Raw genomic sequence first — 7,935 nt, 5'->3', positions numbered from 1 at the left:
CCTGTCCCAATCAAACAGGCTACAAAGTTGTGTAATACTAGTAGATCGGAAAACGTAAGTTGATGAAGGCAACCCTCTGACTTTGTCTTTTGCATAATGCCTTCGTCCATAAACTCTCAAGCACAAGTCTATGCGTCCATGTGATCATACAGTACAAGGATTCGGTAAATTCTTGACCGGATTCGACCTCACAAGGTAAATCCCAGATCCAAGCGAAATCCCTCACTTTATAAGAGTGGTTTAATAACCGAGCTATGTTGTTACAATTTTCCTGACCACAACCCCTCATCACGCCGTAGATCTCGCACACACATACTCGCGTTCACACATCGGACACAGACTCAATAAAAGCAGTGAATACATTGCTGAACTGGGTTTCAGATAGGCGACTCTGTTTTTGTCAAGAGACTGTGGCGAGATTATCAGACTTACGGCAATTCCGTTCGTCGTCTACATACGGACAGTTTGGAATTCCGTCGCATACAAGGGTTCTGCTAATGCACAGGGTATCTTTTTCGCAGGAGTACTGATAAGATTCACACGTGTTATCCTGTTGACCTGGTAGACAAATAAAAATAGAAGTGAGAATAAAGTTATCCTTGGGCGTGATGTGTTATGTTCGAGAACGAATAGCAGTGTTTGCCGACGAGAGTGAAATATTTTACGGTAACATCTTTGAGGGGAGGAGGCTTTTTACCGGAATGATGTCACTATGTCTTGATTACGTAAGCAAGCAGTGCGTAATAATGTGTGCCCTGCGAGTCAGCTCTAGCATGATTGCTTAACCTGAAAAATCATGACTGTAGCGGCTGTAAATATCTGGTGTAAAGAATCTTATTCTGGAAACTGTTAAAATGTTTCATTTTAGTGCTTCTACACTACGCAAGGTCACGGTCTTTGATTGTTACATCATCTCTGTACCATCAACAACGGTAGTCGAACTTGGTTTAGTTTCTGGAGGTATTCATTATTTGTTTAAGTATTGTCGATCAATCATGCAAATTCGCCTAATTGCTCAGCGTTAGCTCTGCCAACATCTGACAACTTGCCATGTCAGGGTCTTTATGACGCCCTGTACAACATTGAATGCTATGATAATGTGCATTGGAGTAAAAAAAGCAAGCTTTCAATCTCAGAATGAAGACTGTTTGTACTACACAAGTTTAAGATTAATTACTCTTTCCGACACCTTTTTGTATGGTGTTTCTGTATGTTATATTTAAATTAAGTAATGTAACCCTTTGCATATGGGCCGGTGGCCTTGGAATGCAAATAAATGTGCACAAACTGTCATTGTGCACCAACTTCAACTTCAACTTCATAATGTGCATTTCTGAAGTATAGAGCTTATTGCTGTGGCCATAAATACAATGACAAAGTATAAAATAAATACTAGACGAAAGTACCGCCAAAGTCAACTCGATGTCAAGAGCACGAATCATACTGTGCAATTTTTTTCACAACCATGATCATATGGGCATATAAAATCTATATCGTCCACTATGGACGTATTCTCATATTCGGATGCTTACCAAAGCCGTGACTAATGAATACCATCGTAAGAATGACGAACGCCGCATAATGATTCCGATAACTAGTCATGTTTGCTTCAAATTCTGAAAGACAAAAAAAAAGCATGTTGTCAATCCTGTACTTAAATTAAGTAGTCGGCAAAATGAATGGTACTGCGCTCGTAGCCTTGGGAATACGAGTTGAGGTACTGAGGCTGACACACCAAGATGTTGGTTGTAAGCACAACTTTATAGATCTTCATTACAAGATGGCAAACGTGACATTAATATTCCAAGTCTCGCATTCTCAGTGTAGCTTACATTCTCTTCAAAGTTATATACCTTTCTAAACGTACGCATCACTACAACATTATCACCATTATACAATGGTTATTACACATAAATTTCCGTTGAGTCTTTGATTGTTTGTTTATATCACACCATGGAAAATCCCATTCTCGACTGTTCTCATTCAAGTTTTTACCAACAATTAATTAAAAGTTTGCCGCTATCTCCTATCTCTTTCTCGTACGATCTTGAAACAATCTTCATACGCCTTGGCCACATTATTTTACAGGTGTTTAGCCTATAAATGTCTTCTGAATACTGCACCAACATATCTCTCTGAGAAAATTGCACCTTTAAAGACACGCTCTGGTAACCAGGAAGCCTATACTGGGTTATTGTTTTATTTTTTTCGCTTTTAGACTTAAGTGCTTTTTAAACACATATTGGATTTAATTCTGTGTGTTTAATTAGGACCCTATGGGAGATTACAGCCGTATTGGGTAATTGATTTGAGCATGTAAATGGGTAATCCTTAAATGTGAAATACGATAATGAATTAACAATATATAATAAAATAAGGGACGCTTTGAGATGAAATGTTTACATGAGAAGGCGTTACAAGAAACAAACAATAAATTGCACTGAAGAAAACGGAAATTATGGTTTTCAAACCCATTTTTAGCCAACTTGTACAATCTTACGTTTTTCCGACAATTTGGCAGCAGGAAGATATGCGAGATGATTGTGAACAATAAAAATTGTATTCGTCTTAAAGGAGCAAACTTTCGTACATCAATTCTGAAATCAATCCTATGTAGAAGGGAATAGGAAAGGTGATGTATTTATGACCCCTGACTTTGTTCTTAAATCTGGAGCTTCCGGACAAGAATTAAACTGTTTTCTATTCGCTCGTTGTGCAAGCAGACGTTTAGCTTGTGTAGCACAGATTTGGTTTCAAACCTACTCATCACATTTGTCCAGGGTTGAACGAAAGCGTGCTATAATTTGATCGGATTGGCGTAAAGTAAATATTCCATGATCAACTGAGGGAGTATAATGGAGACAGCCCCGAGAGAGGAATCTTTCCACCTACACAGACTGGGAGCCCCCGTGTTGTACTACGTCGATGGAATGAAGAACTCGCACGATATAGTGCGGAAAATGTGCTCTAAGCTGTTTTTCAAACTCAAAATGTAAATACAAACAGGACGCAGAGGAAACTAACGATAGATGAATTTACTAAATAAAATGAAAAACTGGGCTGAGAGGCTAATTAAGGAGATTGAACCGTAAACGCGGATTTTGTTTGAGGACTATAGTCAAGCAAGGTGGGTCTAGCTGACGACTGTGACGAGAGATAAGGGTCGACAAAGCCACTCAGCAACTGATTGGCTACATGAGAAAACTTGGTCCTACATCCGTACCACACAAGATCGGAATAGCGACGACGCGTCAATAAGCGGTAGATTTACAAACGGACGGGGATTTTTGCTCGTGAGAAAAGAAAACTCGGGCATTCTTTATCATCAGTGGGCTTAGTGATTTCATTCCTCACCGCTCAGTGAACAGTTTGGACAGCAAGTCTGGTGGATGCCTGAGCTTGGAGTAAGATTTGAGTCTTTTCGGAGCTTTGCCTGAGAAGCTTTGGGGCGACTAACTCAGCTGACTTAGGACATGCAGCTGATTAGAAAACAATCACAAGCACTAAACATGCTTTGCTTTACTCCACATTTAGACGAAATGGACATCCATGACGACTGCACGCGCGAAACGATGACCTCAGTGTTGAAAGTTAAAGCTGACTTAACTTCTAGGAAACTGGCCGGAAACACCTCTGAGGTTTCGATTCGGGTCAAGGCAGGTTGTCTGTGCGAAGTTTTACTTTGGTCAGCCAGTTCATTTAAACACAGGCGTCCAGACATTGAGGTTAAAAGGGCAAGCTCTGATGCGGATATGTAATTATCCGGATCCTAACTTAAATATCTAATATGTAATATCTGTCCGCCTGACCCCTCACGTTTCGGTCAGTTTCCTTAGAAATACAAGTTATTTAGTACACAATTATAAATACAGCTATTAATAGGGCACTTTCACACTGTAGTGCACTGAGATGATGACCCTATAGTTCTTCCAGTTTGCAATGTTCGCACATAGGGATACTTATGGACCGAAACCCTGTTACATGCCGCTGAAAATCAGCAAAAATTATGCTGACAACGATTACTTAAAATACAGCAATTCCCGAGGAAGTGACTACGGATTCCGGTCACGATAGGCGATCTGCGACTTATAAACTGAGACCGGTGACCTATTACTTCGTGATGACAGCGACTCAGAATGTAGAAACCTCGGCCGTCCCTGCAATGGCAATATATAGTCAGCTTTTCGTTTACGTAAAAAATCAACCGACAGGCCATAAGCGATTTCTGTTCGGTGTCAGTAGTGAACCTTTGACGTCAGCTAAATGAAAGTTTATACCTAATAAATGGCCAGCAGCTGTAACGTTTGATGCTTTTCACTGTATTTGTTTCGCATGTCAACTACAGTTTCTTGTTCTACTCCCGAAGCATATCACGATAGTAGACTGCATTGTTACCGTTTGCAAATGAATTCTTGTCCGGACGAGAATTCAGATGTACAGTACATTGTCTAAGTGTTGGTAAGCTAAATGGCAAGTGTTTAACATGCTTTAGTGAACAGAACAGGAACTTTCAGGTTTCTAGTAAGTACTGTGAATCAAAATGTCGGACGAGCCAGCTCTATCCAATACAAACATCGTACGCATGTCAAAATGCACCGTCCTCTCGCCCACACCCGATAGGTTGTTCCACCATGAGTTAGTCTTTGCATTGTAGTTGACTGGATTCAACAGTAAAATTAACTGATTCGGATCTTGGAATGTGCAAAAAATATTTCAGAAAACCCCTTTTACCAATGACCAGCTTTCGTAAACCAAAAAATGCTATACTATATAGAAAGTGTAACGTTTTGTAGCTTTTGACATACTCCGCTCGGGCTCAACTTGCGACGGCCGCAAAAATTTTGAAATTAATGATTGAAAGTTTTTTTGGTGAAACTTAGTGCAAAGGTTTAAGTCTTTAGTTTAAGTCGAGGCGCATAATACTTCAAACTGACTATAATCGCAGACTACACGTCCCCGTGTGTTCTTACATGTAGGTTCTTGATGGGATAATAAAAGTGGCAATACAGAACATTGTAGAGTACATAATGAAGATTGGTTGTGCTGTTTATATCGGCTATATAGTCTTGGCATGTCATTATTTCAATGGTCTTTGATAAATCTAGCATTGACACATTGCGAATTTCATTAATACAGGGACAGTTATTCAAGCTGGACAATTTCCTATATGTTACGTTTACCTTTTTGTGTAGCACACACGCTAATGCAGGCTGCATCCATTGATTCCAGTCACTCTTTATCTGTGCGTCTTATTAAAATTCTGATTGGCGTCCGTGTACACACACCGTTTTGTATTTAATTTTGTCTACTGGGAGTTTGTAAAAAACTGGCTTCTTTTGATCTACGATATTATAGACACAACATGTGTGTGCTGCACAGAAAGTATCATATGGGCAACTGTTAAGCTTGGATGGTCTTCCCTGTAAATGTCGTTCTCTGCGCATGGATGATGCATAAACACCACAACAGACTACCTTGCACTAACCAGTACACAGTAAACATCTGCATCTATATCAATAATCGCAATCATACCAATCCATAATCCAATAACACTAGGTCAGAATTCGTAAGACAACAGTTGTAAACATAGACACAAAACAACACAGAACAGACAGTAAATTGAAGGTACACAAACAAAGTCAAATTCATGAAAGAAAGATATATGGACCTCTGGCCAAAAGACCAAGAAGTGGTGTCAGGTGTTTTAGAAAATAGTAAGCGCATCCTGCCCCACATGTGGCACCCGCCATATATCAATCTATAAGTCAGATAGGTAGGTCACTAACTAAGACCCAATGTCACCGATGCCATCAGCGATCATTTGTCGAAGAGAGATATTGCATTTATCTACAAGCTTGAGATACCTGCCAAAAAAGTGTTTGAATGCAGAGACAAGTCTTGCTCTGGTGTAACCTTGATTTAACAGTTTGTAAGAGAGATGGCTATGTCTCTCTACAAAATCACCATATGAACTGCATGCTCTTGCAAATCGAATAAGCTGGGAAATGTATACCCCATAAGCTGGTGAGAGTGGAATATTACTAATGAGGTGTTCATCAGATGTCAAGCTGCAATACTAAGAATATCTGATTTCTGAAAAATACATGAGCAGACAATCATTGATTATTCAAGCCACGCCCAACAAAACTAACCATATTTTTATTATTATTATTAATCTTTATTTCAGGCCATGAATGCCCATAATATAAAATAAATAGATGCAAAAATATACAGAAGTTAAAAAGAGCAAAAAACTTAATAAAGAACCTTTCTACAATGTTTCCAGAAAGCCGAATGAAAATACGAATCAGACTCTACACAGGTACGGATAACTGGGTTTTCACTCACGGACAGACGCTTGCAAAATGCGAACAGCAGTCTTCGGTGAAGGGAAGCAAAATTAAAGATGTTCTTGGTCACAAAATTGGACTAATACTGACGTCACGCTTCAGATCAAAAATCAACCTCAAGGCATTATTATAAGCTATCCTCAGTTTTGACATTATTTTAGCACTAAAATTACACCACACGTTCAAACAATAAACACTATACAAAAAACTTTTTAAAAGGACACATTTTACTTTCTGAGAGCACTGGCCAAAGTTACGAACAATAAAATTGGCTCTCGCACAAAACTACGAAGCTGTCTTTGCATATCTGCATCGTCCATCCCAGTGGAGGACATAATGTAGCCAAGATATTTCTTCGAACTTACAAATTTAAGAGAATTACCATACAAATATACATGAGGAATCCTATCCTGCTTCCAAGATTTCGGAAAAATAGCCATACACTCAGTTTTCTCAGTATGAAAGAGAATATCACAATAGTGTTCACAAATGTTGATCAATTTTCGTAAAGCTTTCACAGATGGACAAATCAAGGCCAGATCATCAGCATAAAATAAGTGATTCATAATATGATTCGCTAAATAACATCCTACGCCAGCAGACTGTAGCTTACTACTTAACTGGTCTACATAATCGCAAAAAGTTTTGGTGAAAGAATACTTCCTTTTCGTACGCCATTAGAAACTTGAAAAGGATTAGAATCAGCTGATGCCCAGTGGACGAAAAACAGCTGATTACTATACCAGTACTGCAAAATACGAATAATAAACAATGGAATGTTGCGACTGATCAATTTTCTAAACAAAGTCCAGTGGTTGACCCTGTCAAATGCTTTCGTGGCATCCATGAAACACAGAAAAACTGGCGAATTTTGCCTTTTATAAAAATCAAAATTTCCTTAAGCACAAAGATACACATATCAGTAGAATGTTTGCTTTTAAAGCCGAATTGAAGAGCACTAGTTTCTATACATGAATCAATCCTGTGTAAGATACATAATTCCAAAGTCTTCGAAATAGCTGTTACAATTGCAATGGGCCTATAGTTGTCAACGGATATAAGATCTTTTGACTTATCTTTCACAATAGGGCATATCGTAGCATACATAAATGTGTTGGGTAAATAACCATGTATAAAAAACTGGTAAAACACAAACTCAATAGAATGTATAAAATTGAGCTAGCATAAATCAAATGCTCTGCGGCAATGCCGTCTTTACCACTTGCTTTTCCCTTTTCAAGCATTTTAACACAACGAGTAATTTCGTCTACAGTAACCACCATATCTTTGTGAAAATCAATTTCTTTCAATGACGGCAACACAAAATGCTCGTCATTGCAGTTTGAAACTGAGTTAAGCAGCTTCTCATAGTGATTTTTCCACATGTCAGAAATGTTTTCGTGCCCACAGCAACCACCTACGTTAGTTGGAAGGGGACAGCTCCGATTGGCGGTTACAGATTTCTAAAATTTGCGCGAACCTCCCTGCGTCAAATTGTTAGCTAATGCATCCGCCTTAGCTTGACCTTCATCCCTTTTACATGCCCTGAGTACAGACTTAAACTTAGCACGAGTTTTACGCATGA

This window comes from Ptychodera flava, chromosome 16 (assembly GCF_041260155.1).
Source record: "Ptychodera flava strain L36383 chromosome 16, AS_Pfla_20210202, whole genome shotgun sequence".
Taxonomy (NCBI): domain Eukaryota; kingdom Metazoa; phylum Hemichordata; class Enteropneusta; family Ptychoderidae; genus Ptychodera; species Ptychodera flava.
This window is presented reverse-complemented; position numbering follows the sequence as displayed.